The sequence below is a fragment of the Bicyclus anynana genome, chromosome 18, assembly GCF_947172395.1.
Source record: "Bicyclus anynana chromosome 18, ilBicAnyn1.1, whole genome shotgun sequence".
NCBI classification, from domain to species: domain Eukaryota; kingdom Metazoa; phylum Arthropoda; class Insecta; order Lepidoptera; family Nymphalidae; genus Bicyclus; species Bicyclus anynana.
This window is the reverse complement of record NC_069100.1, coordinates 10,509,403-10,529,815: the sequence shown is the minus strand read 5'-3', so window position 1 is coordinate 10,529,815 and position 20,413 is coordinate 10,509,403. Positions and strand designations below refer to the sequence as shown.

Sequence of the window (20,413 nt, the reverse complement as noted above, 5' to 3'; positions counted from 1 at the left end):
AGCATTAAGTACATAGACGATATGTAATATTTACAAATGTAATGTCTTTATCTTCTAATATTTGTCTGAGCTTCCAGATGACAAGAGGGAGCTTTACTCTAGACAGAGACTTATTAAATATTGTAATTAACTTAGACAGAGTAGTAGATTAATTTAAAGCATTAAGTACATAGACGATATGTAATATTTACAAATGTAATGTCTTTATCTTCTAATATTCGGCCATCCTTACTAAAAGTTTGTCCCCAAACAACACAAGAATATCATGAAATTATGACATTACTATAATATCAACTATAAATAGAACAATGTTAACAATAAAATTTTATAATTAATTATCACACAGCATCCCATAAGTTATTTAAAAGAATCCAATGAAACTATAATGAAATTCTTGATTTCTTCTATATACTTTTATCATAAAAATGTTAAATAAGAATAAGAGTGATACATATTATAAATAAACATAATGTTCATGTGAAGCTTTTGTCAATCAACTTATCTATTTTCATCATTTCAAAACATTATTTATATTTGTCAAATTCGTCATCATCGATTAATGGCATCTGCACCGAACCCCTCACCACCCAGTCCAGAACTAGTAAAGTTACAGGACTTTGTGATCGTGTTAGACTTCCAGATGATGTGTGACATCTGCACCGAACCCCTCACCACCAAGTCCAGAACTAGTAAAATTACAGGACTTTGTGATCGTGTTAGACTTCCAGATGATGTGTGACATCTGCACCGAACCCCTCACCACCAAGTCAAGAACTAGTAAAGTTACAGGACTTTGTGATCGTGTTAGACTTCCAGATGATGTGTGACATCTGCACCGAACCCCTCACCACCAAGTCAAGAACTAGTAAAGTTACAGGACTTTGTGATCGTGTTAGACTTCCAGATGATGTGTTGCATCTGCACCGAACCCCTCACCATCAAGTTCAGAACTAATATAGTTACAGGACTTCATGATCGTGTTAGACTTCCAGATGACATGTGATAGAAGATAATCAAAATATAAAATCAGATATAAATACATATACATACATTTTTAAACGACTTCAAAAAAAAAGGAGTTTATCAATTCGTTGGAATCTTTTTATATTTATTTATTTATTTTATTTTGCTGTGTAATAATCAATAGAGAAATTATTATACAACAAATATATCCATAATCATTCACAAAACAAATAACGGTATATTAGTCGTCATAACACTACTATACTATAATACTATCTAAAATATTATCGATAACACCGGCCGACAAATGAATACTTTTTGAACGTTGTTTTGATTTCAGTAAAAATTATCAGTAATTTATAGTATTTTGAACACAAAAATACCTGCACAATTACTCTATCACATCAATTTTTTTTACAAAAAGGAAAACAAATTTTACTTTAAAAGCTTCTAACATACAGCAAAAATAACAATATCTGTATGATTGTCTTGCTTTCACTATATCATAGGTAGTACCAAAAGGTAGAGATTGTCTTTTGCTGTATGTCCAGTGTCCACTGCCTTAATTGTTCAACACGATTAGTACAAACTGCAGAGTCCACGATTTTATTTGTATTTTGAAGTCAAAATAAGCTACATATTTATTATACATATTTTCCACAAATTTTTCAGTTTTTGCTTAGAATCATAAAGTTTCAACAAATGTAACAAAATATATCTGGACTATTGTGACACTTTATAGAAGACGTTATGTTTATCAGACGTTTTCCAACAACAAAAAAAACCATTAACTAAAATATATATATATTTTTTTTTAACAAAGGCACTATAACAGCTTATTTCCACGAAACGCGTTACAAATAGGTGTGTCGTTGTTATAACTGAAGTAATTTCTCATGAGAGGTCGCTTAATTCAAAGAAAGAGTGCCAAAACTCGAAAATTTCACTGAAAAATCAAAACTAGCGAATATATTAATTTTACTAAAAATCTGATGTGATATGATAAAATTAAGTCTGATTTCGTAATCAGCACTACAAAATCAGTAGAAAAAAAATAATTATATCTTGGACAACGAAAATCGTGTCGGCCTGTGTAATACATCTATCCTTATATTAAAATTTTACCAAAACACAAATCGTCATCAGTAAGTCATAATTAATGAATAACATCATGGATGTGAGCAAATATTTAAAATATATGTATATATGATATCAAAACTAATAACTCTCAATATAATACATAATTATAATATCATCATATCATAAATAAAAATACTAAATTTAAATCGTGTGTTATCAATACATAGTGTAACTTCTCTCATCTTTGTGATTTGGGTCAACTGTCGAATAGGGCTGTGTTCAACCCAATGATTATCATGAGAATCTCATATATCCCATATTCATCAATCAATATCCATGCATCTCGGATCTGTAATCAAATATTTTCACACAGTATCACATAGCTCAGTCACTTAATCGTTCAGATAAATATCATACTTGTTTGACAAATAATTTAATTTAACATAACTAGCATACCTAGCATCCAAGAGAAAATCAGTCTATAATTGAATGAACCTTAGACCCGGTACATAAAATGAAATAAAATGTTAAACATGTGTTAATCTATCAATTTACTTTAATTCAGACAAAAGACTCTTTCTCTTAAAGAAATGCTTTTTTTTTTTTAATGATAATAAAGACTCCTTGAAAATATTGCGATTTATGATTGTAATAATTTTAGTATGTAATCCAATCCTAGTAGTTATCACTAGATAAGAAAAGATGATATTTGACTATGTATTGTATAATTATCTTCAGACTACCCCCTTTTTTGTAATAATAGTAGCATAAACCTGTCTTAGACCAGACCACCCCCTTTGTTATATACCTCTAGTTTGCTATCAGAGGTTTTACCTATTCATTAATTTTAGTATATTCTTTTTTTTTTAATTCTGTTAAATTTCTTTTTTTTTTTTTTTTGGCTATATCCATTAATTATTTTACTGATGTAATGATTTAAGTCTCTATATTGATTCATACTTGATGCAGACCACCCATCAGTTGCATGCAGGTACCAACAACTCGGTGGCGTGCACTTTGTAGATGCACAAATGTACTGACTACCTAAGGACCCAATACAAATCTATATTCAAAACCTATACCACTTAATATGTTGGCCAAGGAATTTTCTAATTTTTTTTTTTTTTTACCTTTAGTGTACTAGTATACCCTAGTTAAAACCTTATGCACATATCATTGTAACCATCCGAATATATAATTCTAACCACAACCCCATAATAATTACTAATTTTCATAATTATACAAAATGTTGCAATCTAATAAAATGCTAGAAATAAACAAATGAGACATGGATTAAATACACTAGTGTATCTGCAAATAATAAACTGATTGATTGAATCTAAAACAACAGCAATAGTATGGTTAATTTACTTGTATGTAGAATCTATACATCTGCACATGACCATTAATGAAAAGAGAGCCCAACGTCACCCACCCACAAAACTGTCAAAATATGTCTTAGACAAATATTTTACAACCTATTTATGGCAATCTGTGTCTCTTTACTTGAAGTCCATACAGACTGGGCTCTAAGACAATTTGTGATCAATGATATTATTATAATTAATTATTTATTACTCAATTGTCACACAAGTAACTTTTTAATATCACCCTAAAAAAAAATCTCCAATTTAATTAATTATAAGATTTCATTAAGATGAATATCATAATATCTCTTAGTACTCTTGTAGATAAGCCGAATATAATAATATTCATGGATAAGAATCATTTACTGTGTTGCTGCAGATTGTTAATAACTGTTCTATACTAAATAGGCTGAAGGCATGTTGTCAACGCTTGAATAGTTAAATAGGTTTTCAAACATAACTACAAATTTATTTTTCAAGAAATCTATCAATCCAATTTCTTAAAAGATTTAAAAAAATTTATATTAAGTACATACAGTAATCTACATAATGATATATCTAAGCAAATCCTATCTGAAAATATTGTAATAGCTGTCTCAAAACTTGTTATCAGGTACCTACATCAAGGCCTAAAATAATACTTGAACCATTACATAAAACTTCATATATTTTTAATTTTTATGTTATTCAGTCATAAAAACTCACATATAACAAATGTATAGTTTGAAGTTACAGGCACAAAAAAAAACAATATTTTAGTTAATTCATTTTAGTCCCATGTCAGCAACGGATGTAATGTAGTTCTATAATTAAGATTTCTCAATATTACATTATGCCAGTGTCCTACATCCTAACAACCCTAGAGTGGTCTGTCTTCATACGTTAATTTCTTGAGCAGTGTGTATGTGTGTGTGTGTGTGTACTTTTCACTTAAATGATTTTGGTTTCCTAGATATAGTCATCTAACAAAAATGTTTTGACAATAAGCCAGACAAACTGACAACCTATCAACCATACTTAGTTTCACCTAGTGATTATTTATTCTTTGTAATTTTATTTCATATTAGTCACAACTGAATAATTTATGAGGCTGTTTAATCAAACTAATAAAACTCACCAGACACCTAGTTTAATATATTTAGACATCATTGGTATTTCTCATCCGTCAAACCAACAGGATTCCATCTCATATAACTCTGCAGCTAACACCACACATGCATCTTTGTATTTTGTTATTAATTTACACGTTCTTCTCTGTTCTCTCGCAGTTTTTCAAATAATATCCTCTTATGAGTGCTGTTGGACTGTTTGACTGTTTTGCTCATAAATATCGTCAACATGGTATAAGTGTGTTACGTTTACGTTTCTTCATTCTTGTTAGATATTGTAAGCATCGACAACCGACATCGCATAAATACTTTTACCGGGACCAGTGCGGCGTGCGTCCCATAGCCGTCAGTGGTATACATACTTAATGGTTGTACACACGTATGATTTTTATCGCATTTCTCGTAATGTAAACCACTGTTTCCCAAATTCACACTTCATTTAAATGCCGTTACATTTCTTTCTGTAGATCGACTTTAGAATGTAGGTAATGACATCGTGTTCGTAGGTACTCTCACTTCTGATAAAAGCAATGGAATAAAATAACACAAGCTGGAATGTATAAACTGTATTTCAAATAACTTATTACTCATTCTTAAACAAATCGTTACTTTGGTAGATGGATAATACATTAATTAAATAAACTTCACGCCACATAATCGCATGTTCGCCTCTTTTACATAGAGTATATATCACAATACCCTACCAACCTCAGAATAAAACCATTATCATTAATAAACAGTACAGATTAAAACATTTATCTGGAAGAAGGAGTTTTTATATGTTGTCTTATGTATTTATAATTATTTAAATAATTAAAAATCTAACAATATTATATTGCGTCTTAGTAGGCTTTGATGTCAACTATCACCCTGTAAACTATATCGTAGTATTTACGGGACACCCTGTATTATAGGCATCACTAAAGAACACTATAGTAGGTAGAGTCAACGACCAATGACTCAATCCACCGACTATTCGGTATCGCCGTACGCATAATCGATTTTGTTAATTTATTTTATGCACCGTTATAGACGATTCTTGTAATCGAGTTGCACAAATAGGCGCAATATAGTGATTTATTTACTGTCTTAACTAGGATGACCACGCGGTCTGTTGTTTTTATAGCCAAACGACAAATCTTGTGCAGAGAAATGGACAAATTTCAACCAATAGCGGCTCAACCGTAAATACCGTTAACTCTTTTTTTTCGTTCGGACAAAAGTGATGGGACTGAGACAACTGCGTCGTCATTGGTCGATATTATGTCTATTTCTCTTCTATTCTTTCTTCTATTCTATTCACTTGGTCGTATGTTAGGTGCACTGAGACAAGTCTTGTCCTCAGTAAGCTAAGTATCATACGAATTATTGTACATTTTTTTTTAATTTACTGTGTACTATTAAAATACAAACAAAAATATCACATGTTTCTTAAAAAAATAATATGTACCTAATTTTATTGTACTATTATTTATAGCAACAGTCGTTGGCAGTCGTTGACGTCGACTTCAAATGTTTATTTTAAGTTAAAAATTCAACCGACTTCCAACTCAAAAATAACCAAAACTAAAAAGCAAAAAATAACATCTTACCTATGTGCTACCTTCTGATCAGTTTGAAGGCGGTGCCAATCCAGTGTCATGTTTTAATTAAAGCCGTTTCTGAAAGAACCACAGAAATTTTGTAATTTAAACGGCTTGAATTAAAACATCACTGGCTTGGCACCGCCTTCAAACTGATCAGAAGGTAGCACATAGGTAAGATCGGAAGTCGGTTGAATTTTTTTTATTAAAATTTTTATTTTTTCATTTTTAGTGTTAGCATACCTACCTACGGAGTGTGAACAAAAATTAATAAGCAATTAGCTGAAACGTTATTTTTTTATGATAAGTATCTAAATCCTACAACCCCAATTTTGAGAATACTACCTTAACTCATTTACAAAATTTCACTCCCCCTTTATATCCACTTGTAATATGAATATCCAAAAAATCTTAACTTCTTAACTGTCCTTCGTCTTCATCACCAGACCCTTAATACAGTGACAACCCATCTAGGTGGAAAGTTCTCATCAATACTAATTTATCAAGTCCAAACACAAGGTAGCTACTGTGAACCGTCGAGGAGTTCTCTTCACTCTCCTTCGTCTTCATCACCAGACTCCTAATACAGTCACAACCCATCTAGGTGGAATGTTCTCATCAATACAAATTTATCAAGTCCAAACACAAGGTAACTACTGTGAACCGTCGAGGAGTTCTCTTCACTCTCCTCCGTCTTCATCACCAGACCCCTAATACAGTCACAAACCATCTAGATGGAATGTTCTCATCAATACAAATTTATCAAGTCCAAACACAAGGTAGCTACTGTGAACCGTCGAGGAGTTCCCTTCACTGTCCTTCGTCTTCATCACCAGACCCCTAATACAGTCACAACCTATCTAGGTGGAAAGATCTCATCAATACAAATTTATCAAATCCAAACACAAGGTAGCTACTGTGAACCGTCGAGGAGTACTCTTCACTTGCTTTCGGCTCCATCATCAGACCAACTCCAGACCTTCATAAAATTGTAGTGGTTTAAAATATCTTATGGAAACACTAACAAACGCACTAGCCGTTTCAACAATTTTCGAAAGTTCCCCTCGATTTCTCCAGGATGCCATCATCAGATCCTGACATAAAAAAAATGGGACCACCCTGGAACTAAACCCTCCAAAACAAAAAAAGAATTTTCAAAATCGGCCTATAAATGACGGAATTATCGCTGGACATACATAAAAAAAAAAAAAAAAAAAAAAAAAAAACATACATACAGCCGAACGTAGAACCTCCTCCTTTTTGGAAGTCGGTTAAAAATGGCAATTCACGGCAAAAAGATTTTTAAATAAATCAATGGCATACTATAAAATATGTGAATTTATTTTTATAAATACCAACATTCCACTTAATATGCATTGTGGATGATAGGTACCTATAGGTAAACAGAACCATCTCTGTAGGATCTAAATACATATAAAATGGTAAACTTTCCTTTTTTGTCCTCGTATCAAGCCTAGATGTAGTCACTCACTATTCTTTCCGCACATTTAAAAATCGATTCGTAACGGATTGCAAAATAAAATGATTTTTTATCGATTTAATTTATCGTAATTATTAAACAAATCGTTAACTTGAAGTATCTAATAGTGATGTGCAACAAATCGGTAATTTTATCGATAAAATTTTATAATGCGGAACGCGTTAATGGAAAAGAAAAGTTTCTGTAATTGTTATCGCATTGTATTTAGGTTTTCTTTGATGATCTCTCTCTCTCGAAATAGTGTAAAAGCTGCTTTAGAATTAGGAGCATCTAAGTTCGTTTGCTGGACTATTAAACAATGGTCAAACTAGTTTCTGGTGGCTTGTTACCACAAAGGCTTTGTTCATACAGACAACAGCTCAAATCTAACAAGAACAAAGTCTTTAATTAGTCCACTGCCCGCCAACTTTATTTTTTTTCCAAAATTGTGCTTATCTGCTATGCTTAAACCTGATAGAATCAATATCTCATATCGATACAAAAATATTTTATGAGAGGAAATGAATTTTGAATTTGGGATGTCTGACAGTGGCCAGGCATCATGCCTGGATGCCGCAATCTATCAATCGAATAATTAAAGCCCCCATTAACTCTACGGTAAAGCGGCCGGACTCATCACCGACCGTTTGCAGTTCGATCCCCTCCCGTTGGATTATTGTCATAACTACTCCTGACACAGCCTTGTTTCCTAACTCCTAACACTAATTTCCAATTAGTCGGAATATTGCTCATATTAAAAAAAAAAACTGTAAGAATTTTTAAAATTACGCGTACAAAGTTTTGCAGTTTGCAAAGGATACAACGTTTCAACGACCTCTTTAAGCCGGGTCAATTAGGCATAGCGGCGTCAATTGGTGAAATAATGTCACAGACAATGTCCATTGCTTAAACAATTGAAGTCCTAGATTTCCATCAACCAACTGTTGTTAAGAAGTGTTCCCTTGATTATATTTTTTCGTTTCAACTGCGTAGGTATATTAGTTTTTACAAGTAAAATAAATTAAATTGCCCTGTTACAGTAAGCGCGTTATCAACTGAGTCGTTTAATATAGCCAAACTGAATTGCATAGGTACCTACTTCACATAACAAGACTAGTTCCCTCTCTCCCTCCCCTCCCTCTATATACGAGTATAAGAGAGAATTTGGATAGAGCTTAAACCACAATACTCCAATGCGGTCTGATAGGTTGAGGATAAATAAACTTTACATCATATGGACTCGATAACGCGCTTAGTTTGGACGATGTATTTAAAAAGACCTATGACCACCTTGCGACTCAATCATCAGACCATTTCCAAGGTACCATTTTATTGTTTTGTGACAGTGAATACGCAATAAGATCTTACATATTATTATTGAACGTTAGAATGGTTCTAATATTACTTCACCTACCTACAAACACAGGGCAAATTAGACAAAAGATTTGGGTAGGCAGAACATAATTTGTTTCATTGTCTCATCCACGTGGTATCATATATCTAAACGTGCGTCTAGTTTTGACATAGTTACCGTTCAAAAGAGGCAATAAGCTCTCAATCCCACGCGCTGAGGCCACGGGTCAGTTTAGCGGACTTTAGGGTCAGCGCCGACAAAGGGGCGGCGGAACGGCTAATTTTAGTTTAGCGACAATCTAAACTCAACCTAAAGTTCTCCAACATACGGTTGTATTTATTATGATGCATGGGTGTATATATATATACCCTAATAAGGCATTAGATGATGGCAAATCGTTCAAAGACTCTCTGAACCACGTGAAAACTTACATTTGAGTAGACAACACATGTCGAGTCAAGTAGGTATTGGTGGGCTTTCTTTCTCCCTTTATTTTCAGGTTAAACCTCGATCTTGAAAGAATAAACTAATGGTCCTAAATGTCTGAAAAAATTATGGTCCAATACACATTGAAAATTCCCAAAATATTTTAATTAAAAATATATAAATTATCTAACTTTGCGAATGACCAGACTCAGGCTGCCTGTGCCTGCTGTCTATATTTAAAAGTATGTCAGGTGTAAAGATATTTTAAAATCTTAATAATAATTGATTATAAATGCAACATTTGAGCGTTTTTAAACCATAATATTGTATTGGCGTTCACCTGTTGATGCACTGGACCTGGAAATACTATTTAATAAATGGACCTGGAAATACTAAATGGACTTCGCCGCCACTACGTCCGTCGGCGTTGACCCTATCTGCCACCGAGCGGCACCCTTCACTTTCAACAAGACAATACTGCTTTGTCTGTTTACATTACTAATGATACGGTTAAAGTTTAACTGACGATTTAAGCCAAACAAAGACTTTTTATTGAAGTCTAACTTTTTTTGGTAGTTTTGTGCTCGCTACAACTTAACGGCATGTAAAAACACTTTTTTCGATAATAACACCCCTTGATAAAGTATATCCATCGGATAGTTACTTGCACTACGCGCGCGAATGCACTAACTAACCTACTAGTTCCACACATCTGCGTCTACGCACGGACCGATCGTGCACGTCATCGCATGTCCGGCGAGTTTTGTTTATAAAACTCGGCCCGACATCGCCCGCAGGCAAAGTCCGAACGGACTGAGCCTGCGGCGGCGACACCCGCGCCGCGAAGCCGCGTCTCACCGAAAACCCGGCCTGGATTCGCACGATCCAGGCTGCGAACGGTCGCGTAAGTGCGAGTTCCCTGGCAGGTGTTAGCGCCCCGTGGCGCCGACCCGCCATCAATCATGGAACCCCCGCGCGGAACTAAAAAGCCGCCGAAAGAAACCGCCGAGCCCAAGGCAGCATCGTCCACGAAATCCAGACGTCGCTCCACATCGGGTGCATCTGGAGACCGCCTAGGACACTCCGAGGGACCGGGAGTAAGTGAGAAGGCAACATCTCAGCGGGGTAGAGAGACGGGTGCCCCCCGCACCCCCTCCTCGATACCCCGCACCTCTCCACCGCGCCTCACCCCCGCGGTCGCCCGCGCAGAGCCCATCTCGCTCGCGCAGCGCACGGGAAAAAGAGATACTGATGTATCTCAGACACCCGTCGCGCCCCCCACCTCACGTGGCCCACGGCTCGTAATGTCGCAGCGGTACCATAGTGAGAGCCGCAGCGACCCCGAACCGCACACCCCCGCAACGCGCCCTCTCTGCGAGATCCTCGCGTCATACGAGGAACCAGGTACGAGTGCAGCGCAGACCCACCATCCTGCATCAACACACGGCATGGTGGGTACACAAGGAAAACTTGGGACCGAGCTACGTACGCCCGCCGCCCGACCGATGCTAAGCGACGCCCCTTCGTCGCAAGCGTTGGTCGCCGCGAGCAGTGGCGCAGCTCGGGCCCCTTCAGGGAGCAAGCCTGCAACTCCCAGACCTACCCAGTCACCGAAAGCCATCTTGGAGTCTGACCAAATTTTGATGTACCGCCTGGTCAAGGCGGGCCTCGGGTCGGCCCAATTTAGGAGAGCCATGGCCATGGACCTCCACGACCGGCAACAGGACCTCGACAACCAGGGGGTAGAGACCCCTACGGACGAAGAAATGGCGGAGGTTTGCCAACAAGCAGCGACCGCCCCCATCCCAGCTAGTCAACCTCCGACCTTAAAACGCCAGAGGACCGAGACAGAGCTGAACCCAGAGCCGAAGCAGCCCAAGACCACCGCGGCAGGAGCGCTACCACAGCGCGACCCTCGCCTTAGAGGCCAACAGGTCCACAGAGTCGCCTCCACTGACCAGATGGACACTACAATGTCTCCAGAACACCCGCAGGCCGCGCAGGCCTCCCAGCCCGGAGCTGCTACGAGCTTTGCAGATGCTGCGCGCTCTACACGCTCTACCACGCAAGGTAACTCCGGACCACAGCCAACCACATCGGCCAGCGACGGCGCCACACAAGCCTCGTCCCAACAACCTACAACGAAGCGGCCTCGCTACCCGCCGCTCGTGGTAGAGTCCTTCCCCAACTGGGCGCACCACTTCAGGGTGCTCAAGGGGAAGTTAAACAGAGCACCCAACGCCCGCCCATTCGGGAAGGGCATCAAATTCTCGCCCTCGGACGAAGACGAGTACCGCGTCATACAGCGCTACCTGGTAGAGCTGGAGAAAACCGAGACGCTGTCTTGGTTTTCATACTCCCTGCCGCAGGATAGAAGCCTCAAGGTGGCGATCAGAGGCGTACCGGTCAACACCGAAGAGGTAGAGCTCGAAGAAGAACTGCGCTCACTGGGATTCCAGCCGGAGCTGGTCCGACGCATCAGGGCCCGCAAAGGCCGGCCCGGCTGCATCTTCTTCGCCATAATCAAGCGCACTCCAGACTTCCACAAGATCTACGAGATCAAAGAGCTGCTCTACATGCCCGGTATTCGGATCGACGCATGGCGCGGAAAGAAGGGGCCCGCCCAATGTCACCGCTGCCAGCAGTTTAGGCACAGCTCGCACAATTGCCACCGCAAGCAGGCCTGCGTACGCTGCGGTGGCGAACATAGAGCTCACGAATGTCCTCGCCCACTAGATCAACCTGCCTCTTGTGTAAACTGCAACGGCCCCCATCCAGCTAACCACATCTCCTGCCCGGCTTACAAGAGGGAAGCCAGAAACAAAAAAGCAGGCACGGTAGCAAGCTCTACATTCCACGACCCCCGCCCCGCCCGATCCCAAACAAGAACGGAGGAAGATAGCGCGCCCTCCGCCCCCGGAGGATCGAACATCAGAACGCCGGCGAATGAACCCACACCTCGCGGTGCCCAGGTTCCGAAGCCAAAGAAGAAGAAGAATAAGAAAAAGAAGAAGAAGACCGGAACGCCTCCGGAAGAAAAACCAGAAGCCCCAGCTGCAACAAAACCAGCGAGCGGGGCCCAAGAGAAAAGAGCGCCTCGCCCGGCGACGTCAGGAAAGCCCAGCTCTACCGTCAGTATAGAGACGGTGATGCAGGTCTTTTACGACGTCCTTCAGGCGATCCAAAAAGGAGAAGATCCTGCCCTGGCGGTCCTCGGAGGTCTCAGTAACTTATCCCGCATCAATGGATAGTAGGCCTCTTCGGATCGTATACTGGAACGCCGATGGTATCAAGCCAAAGAGACTACTCACCAGAGCAATGTTACAAGAGCAAGATGTGGACGTTGCCCTCATAAGTGAGACTCTGCTGAAACCGAGCATACAATTTAAATTCCCTGGATACCACCTCTACAGGCAAGACGACCCAGACCATGATGTATGCGCGAAAAGAGGCCTTATGATCCTGGTTCGGCGCAGACTGGTCCACCAGATCCTTCCAGAGCGCAGACATCAAACGATTGAAGCACTAGGAATCGAGCTCCTCATTGCTAACCGCCCACTCCATCTTTACGCGCTCTATCGCCCGCAAACTACATCGCTATCAACAAGCGAAGTCGGCAGCCTGATGGACACTCCCTATCCAGTGGTACTTGCGGGCGACTGGAACGCTAAGCATCCGGCTTGGAACTCATCCAGGACATGCTCAAACGGACGAGCTCTATTCAACGACGCCGATAAAAACGGGTATGACGTCACAGGGCCAGAAGTTCCAACGCATTACCCACATAACGACAACCACCTGCCTGATGTCATAGATATCGTGGTGTCCAAAGGGCTTCCCAGCCGTCCGCTACTTACAGTCCTGGATGACTCTATAGGGTCGGACCACATCCCGGTCCTGTTGACCATCCCGGACAGCATACAGAAAATCCCAAAACCCCGGCCCAGACGGAGAGTGGACTGGGATAAGTTCGAGAAGAAAATTCTAGAGACCATCCCCTCCAGGAGCGCCTCTACTCCGGAAGAAATAGAGTCTCTCGTAACGGATACCACGTCGACCATGCGAGAGGCTCTAAAAGAGGCCACCACGGACATTACCGACGACGGTGTGAGGCCATTCCTCCCTTTCCGAGCCAAACAACTGCTAGAAAGGAAAAGGAAAGTGCGGAGAAAATGGCAATTCACCCGATGCCCAACACTGAAGTCGGAAATGAACCAGCTCTCGGAGGAGATCAAGAACTTACTCAACGACAAAGCAACCCAAGAATGGGAAGATAGCATCGATAAGGCCAGCGAGGACTCTATGTCGCTACATAAACTCTGCAGGAACTTAACTAAGACGCCGGAACCCAAACGGCCCTTACTGCACGAGGACGGTAACCTCCGTTATCGTGCAGAGGACCGGGCGGGTATACTAGCGAGGTTCCTGCAGAAACAGTTTTCACCCAACGAAAACCACGACGAGAGCCACACCAGGATGGTGACTCTACATAACCAGAGGAACCACCCTGGAACCGAAGACCCAGATGAGGAACAAATCTTCTTCACTCCAGCCCAAACTAGAGCAATCATAAAAACGCTGCAAGCCAAGAAAGCTCCCGGTGCCGACGGAGTGACAAATGCAGCGCTACGTCACCTGCCAAGAAAGGCAATCGTCGCCCTGACCAGGCTGTTCAACTGTATTCTGCGCGCGGCCCACTTCCCCAACAGCTGGAAGCTCGGGCATATTATAGTGCTGCCGAAGCAGGGGAAGAACCCATCGAAGCCCGAAAGCTATAGGCCGATAACTCTCCTGTCGGCCATATCAAAAGTATTTGAAAAACTCCTACTGAAAAAGATAGAGCCACACTTCAACGCCCGGCCAGAGCAGTTCGGCTTTAGAAGTGAGCACAGTACCACGCTCCAAATAAGTAGAGTGCTTCACATGATAGCCAGCGCAGCTAACAAAAAAGAGAAGACGGTAGCTGTTTACATTGATATGGAGAAGGCCTTCGATAGAGTCTGGCACGAAGGCCTACTCTACAAAATATCATTAAACACTACGATTCCGCATAGAGCCCAAAGAACCATCTGCTCCTTCCTAGAGAACAGGCGATTCCAGGTGCGGGTAGAGTCCGAGTTATCCGACGAACATCCAATTCGAGCAGGCGTTCCGCAAGGCAGCTGCCTTTCGCCCACGCTCTACGCCATCTATACAGACGATATACCGACAACGCCGGGGGTGCAGCTGGCATTGTACGCCGACGATGCCGCCTTCATCACATCATCTATGAACACCAATAGAGCTCAGCAAAGGATGCAAGCCCAATTAGACTTGCTACCGGACTGGACACAAAAATGGAGGATGTCGATAAACGTAAAGAAGACCCAGGCCATGGTGATGGGAAGATACTTACCACCAACGGAGTTAAAATTGCAAGATCAGAACATCCCATGGTCCAACACGGCCAAATACTTAGGCGTCACAATAGACAGAAATCTGACAATGAAGACTCACATCAGAAATGCCGCAAACAAAGCCAGAGTGGCCACCCATCTGCTGTACCCAGTGCTCTCGTCTCGCCTGCCGCTGAAGACTAAGATAGGGGTGTACAAAACATACGTACGCCCCATTCTTACGTACGCGGCACCGGCGTGGTATTCCCTAGCAGGCGAGAGCAACAGGAAGACCCTGAGAGCCCAACAGGCGAAAGCACTGCGAAGAATAACAAATGCCCCTCGATACGTGAGAACTCGAACAATAGAGAGAGACCTCCGTATCGAGGAACTAGACGATGTTATAAAGGACCAGGCTGTCCGTGTATATGCCCGGACGAAAACGGCGCTTCACCCTCACATTAGGGAAATAGCGCCGTGGCACGCGCGCCCACCCGACAGGATGGCTCTACCTAGAGACATCCTGTTGGGTAACCATCAAAGAAGAAAAAAATACAACTGCAGCCTCTACATGAAGCCCTGCGAGGGCCTCATAACACAATAAAAGAAAAGGAAGAAAACCAAGAAGGACTAAAATAAGATCTCCAAAGGAGGTCAACCCAAGGACCGTAGTGTCGCCACACTACGCGACGATTGGCCACACGCAGGGGGCATTCGCCCCGATCGTGTCTCCCCCCGGGCCCTTGCGGGCCCGAGAGAAGATAATACTCGTATATCCATCACTATGGAATTACCGACAAATTTAAATTTTTATATTTGTTGTTGTATATCTTTGCCATTAATAATTAATTACCTATTGTAACCAATTTCTATGATTTTAATGAAATCGTGTCACCAATGCGTTTAATTAAAGTGAATTTTGAAAGATTTCTTATACTAGGGTCAGTAAGGGACGTGTTGATAAGGAAAGGTTAAAAGTCGATCTTAATCGAAATCGTTGACTAATAGCAATAATATTATTTACTATCGCAACTCGTGAAATTCACAAATCCTGCGGGATTCATGATTTATTCCGCTTCAAAAGTTACACCAAAATGGTTCCATGGTTTAGCCGTGAAAAGGTAATAGATAGACAAACGGATTTTCGCATTTATAATAGGTATTAAGAAAGATTATGGTATAGTATGGAAATCAGGATTGTACAAAGCGTGCACAAGGTTTTTAACTAAGGAAGGCACGTCCAAATTGTATAAAATTGAAATATACACTTAATGAGTCTTTGAGGTAGGAAGTTTATCGATCGAAGTCAAGTGCACACCACTGCAGTAGTAGTAGTAGGTAACTGTTATCCAATAAACAGAATATTTCATACAATGAATGTCACCGTAACAGGGCGCCTTGATCGATGGCCTTCTGATAGACAATGGGGTTTCTTTGCCTCGCGACTGAAATATCATAGCGTTTATGATACTTGACTCTTCGCTATGTGATACTACTGTTATTTTATAACCTAGCGCATATCTGCGACTTTGTCAGCGACTTTAGACCCACCGCACTGTTCCAATGCGAATTAGCAAGTAGCGTGATAACGTTAGACTGTGTAACTATAAATATTTACCAGCCCCTGAATTCTGTAAAGTTACAAAGATGTGACATCGCTCATTATTGGCAACTATATTATAACCTTATCAGCCGATAAACGTCCACTGCTGGAAATAGGCCTCTTGCATGGACCTCCAAGCACAACGGTCTCGAGCCACCAGCATCCAGTGGCTCCCTACAACCCGTTTGATATCCTCGGTTCACCTAGTGGGGTGTCGACCAACACTGCGCTTTCCGGTGCGGGGTCTAATAAAACTTGTTATAGGCAAATATTACATCGACGAGTATAAAATAGCGGAATCACACCCCCAGATGTCAACGATAATGACCGTGACTGAAGGCATATTATTGTGCTCTCTGAAGCACCGGGGTATTACACCCCGATTTCTAAATCCGGGAAACTGTGAATTTCAACACTCAACAAGGACTCAAAATTCAAAATTCATTTATTTCAAGTAGGCTCAGTTTACAAGCACTTTTGACACGTCAGTTGACTATATGTAAAGATTCTACCACCGGTACGGAAGGCAGGTTCTGCTGAGAAGATACCGGTAAGAAACTCAACAGTTGCTCTTTTGAAAAAGACATACAGTATTATAATTTACAATTGATAACAATTACAATTTCTTATAGTTTTATTTCCTGTGTAAAGGTGGAAGCTGATCCAATGGCCTCCAAGCACCTTTATCGTTAAGGAACTCATCAATAGTGCAGTAACCTCGACTAATTAAATGTTTTTAACAAATTGTTTAAAATTGTGCATTGGCAAGTTCATCACATCACTCGACATCTCATGATACGGAGCCTTATTTGATAACCACTGGACCAAAGAGGTAATTTATGACACTGCTTGAACTGAAAAAGCAGTGGAAAAGACAGTGGTGTGCAGAGACTACCCTGCCCTCATTACGAATCTGTATTGAAGAAGGAATTTTCAACTGTACGTATTCGTACGTATAATGCCTACCCTAGCTAAAAACTTCGCCACGCCACTGGGAAAAGAAGTATAACATGTCGGGATTTAAAAACAAAAACCTATTAGGTACAATACAGTCATATTACGGTGGAATTTCTCCCACAGTTATCGCTGAGCTTTGTTAGTTAGCGTGGAACTAATTGTGCGGACGTTGGCTTCGTTGATCGCTGTTGTGACTTGAACTTCAAGGTGTCAATTATATTTGAGCCTCTATAGCTCGATTGTTAAAGCCGGAATGTGATCAGAGAGGTTTAGCATTCGATAGCTGCCCGTTGGATTGTTATCGTACCCACTTCCGATATAAGTTTTTCGCTTAGCTAGAAGACTAGAAGCGCTGCTTGACAAAGAACTGAACTTAAGTCATCAAATACCCTCATTGTTGCAACAACTTCGTACAAGCACCTCCTTTTTAAATACTATGAATGTTACTACCACCCGTACTCGAAGAACTAGTAACAACCTATCTGTTTGTCAAGAATCTTTATCTACTAGACCACGGATTCTACCCATCAGGTTGGTCTACCCATCAGACACCAGCATTTTGTAAAACTAGTTCTTTGTATGCCATGCGAAATGTTACTCTGACGGTGGCTATCCACTTAGCATCTGGGCCATCTGCTTGGTCCGTCGATTATAATTTAAAAAAATAAAATAACCACTGGCTCTAACAGAGCGACATCTCCAAGATGTCATTATTTTATTACAGTTAACGACAGCTCGCCATACGTTTCGTAATCTGGTTTCTCTCACCATATGGTGCGCTATAGAGCATGCATCAGTAAATTGTGCAGAGGTCACAGGTCATTGACCTGTCTCTATTTTTATATTTTCACATCACGCCACCATGTTAGACTACTTCATCATTAAACATGGTGACAACTGCATTAAATCGCAATCGTCTTGTCTTATCGTATCACTGCTTCGCCTATGACTTTATCGTTAGTGTTTAACACTATCATTGATTTCTGGGCTAAAAGTGTACTGTTTTGTGCGTAAAATCTATCATTTTATCCTATAATCATTTTACTCTATGGTTTCAGGAAGGCATCTACTTTATAGATGCAAAAATGCAGTGCCTACCCAGACCAGCCACCCAGATATTTAAATTAATCAATACACTAAACAGTGCATCCGTCAAGTCAAAGCAACGAAAATAGTTCACATAAGATTAGAAAGAGAGGTCAGGGTACGAAACATTAACCTTTTTGTGTGATTCGTCGCCGCGTGTTGCAACTGCAAGCAACTGGCACAGATTATAATTACATAATGTTTGGGTCAAGAAATCCAGACAACCTTTAGAACCCGTGCATCTAACACTCCAACCGTCAACCTATATCTTTTCCTTCAGCGCTACATTGTACTAATATTAGGTATAAAGTTGAAGAGTTTGTTTGTTTAGTTGAACTCCCTAATCTCAGAAACGGAATAACAAAATAGTTCAAATTGATTTTTTTTTCAATTTGGATACTCGCTAATTGAGAAAGACAACTATGAAATAGATATTAATGATTTGGGACCGACGGTTTAACATGCTCTTCGAGGTTCAGGGGTGTAAGACTGCCAACTTCCCCGGGCTGAGAATTTTTACTACAAAGAAAAGCTTAGTACTGGCAGTATATGGTGAGCCAAGGTGTAGAAATAAAAAAAAAACACATTTAAGCCAAAAAGACGTAAATTCTGAAAAATAATATTCCATGCATTCTATGTTGTAAAATTAACCGTTCTGCAGATAAAAATTAGTGTTGTAAGTCATACTCATTATCCCAAACAACGATAATATTATGAAGTAGGTAAGTACCTATATTTTAATACTTATAATAACTCTGAATGCAAATGTCTTCCTATCATAAAAACAATAGTTTCACTTTAGGTGCGCCTCGGTCGGCTGACAACAATGGCATTCTAAGGAGCCAGGTAAAGGTTATTGTTGCAAATACACCTACGTTTCAACCAACATAAAAACAAGAAGATTCTCTACATCCGATGTGTATTATTAATTTATTAACTTTACGTTAAATAAAATAAAATTTAATTCCGAATCTTAGAATACAGAGAATACAGAAACCCGAATGTATCTATATGTACCTCCATAGTACATAGATTTTATTGCTTCTTTATCTGCTAACTGATTTGTTTCTTCTTTTTTTAAATCTTCAGGAATGCATATCCATCCGGTAGGACCAATAAATTTTACGATTAAAATATTCCAAACGATCTTATGCTATTTTGTATAATGAAAATTTCATGTAACACCTAGTATTAAAATGAATTTCAAGTTTTCTTTTGGATTTATCTAAATGTCATATAATTCATGAAATATATAATTTTAGCAATGTTTTATTTGCAGTGTAAAAGTCCCTAGTAGAGAAGTTAAAATGTAATGCAGACATTTTAAAAAAGTTAACCTTACCTACAACAAAACCTATAATTTACAAAACCGGAGAAAATACAAAGTAAAAATTAACCTTTTAAAAAACCTGAAGATCGTTAATCATCGATAACAATTTATCGAGGTAACACGCCCATCACTATTTTATTTTTTGCCCACCCACGCAAACTTTTTTTAATCCTTATACTAGGAAGAGGCAAAAGCTTATCACTAGAATGCTTAACGGTTTTATTTTAAAACTTTAAACTGTTTTTAATGATTAATTGAAAAAAATACATAACATAAAATTGGTTACATCAAATCCTGTTTTCGAATCACTTCAAGCATCCTTTCTTAACTGTTACAAAACTTTGCAATGCATTATGCCAACCGACTAAACTGACCACTTTACACTACCCTACTTAAACATATTAGTTTAATTCACTGACACTTCTATGCTTAACTTTATTTAACTAGTTAATAGTTTTAAGTTTATAAACGTAATCGAGATGCGCTGGCGTCCGCGCCTCGTTTTGACTGGCTATATTATGGAGTCAAGATATTTTTACCTGAGAAAGAAAAAAAGTTTTGTTCTTACCAACTTTACTTTACTAACATTTTATTGTATACTCTAGTATGTCACAAATAACGTTGGTATTCGGTTGTATAATAAAAGTGCACTAGTGTGGCCATTTTGAATCGACGACACAATGCAATATCAACTTTATAT

General features: G+C 39.8%; 1 protein-coding gene and 1 long non-coding RNA gene across 11 annotated transcripts in view; one reads left to right on the top strand and one right to left on the bottom strand.

Annotated features, from left to right (window-relative positions):
- Positions 1-20,245, bottom strand: part of LOC112054346 (uncharacterized) — a 50,696-nt gene extending 30,451 nt beyond the window's left edge. For 5 of the 10 annotated variants that reach the window (XM_052886862.1, XM_052886859.1, XM_052886869.1 and 2 more), the window contains exon 1: positions 19,781-20,245. The gene's annotated coding sequence lies outside the window, so the exon portion shown is untranslated. The remainder of the gene's footprint in view (positions 1-19,780) is intronic. The other 5 variants (XM_052886866.1, XM_052886863.1, XM_052886864.1 and 2 more) reach the window with 2 other exon arrangements.
- The window catches only part of LOC128198942 (uncharacterized), a 43,579-nt gene continuing 28,253 nt past the window's right edge, over positions 5,088-20,413 (top strand). Inside the window, exon 1 of the long non-coding RNA XR_008251650.1 lies at positions 5,088-6,276. This is a non-coding gene — a long non-coding RNA (uncharacterized LOC128198942). The remainder of the gene's footprint in view (positions 6,277-20,413) is intronic.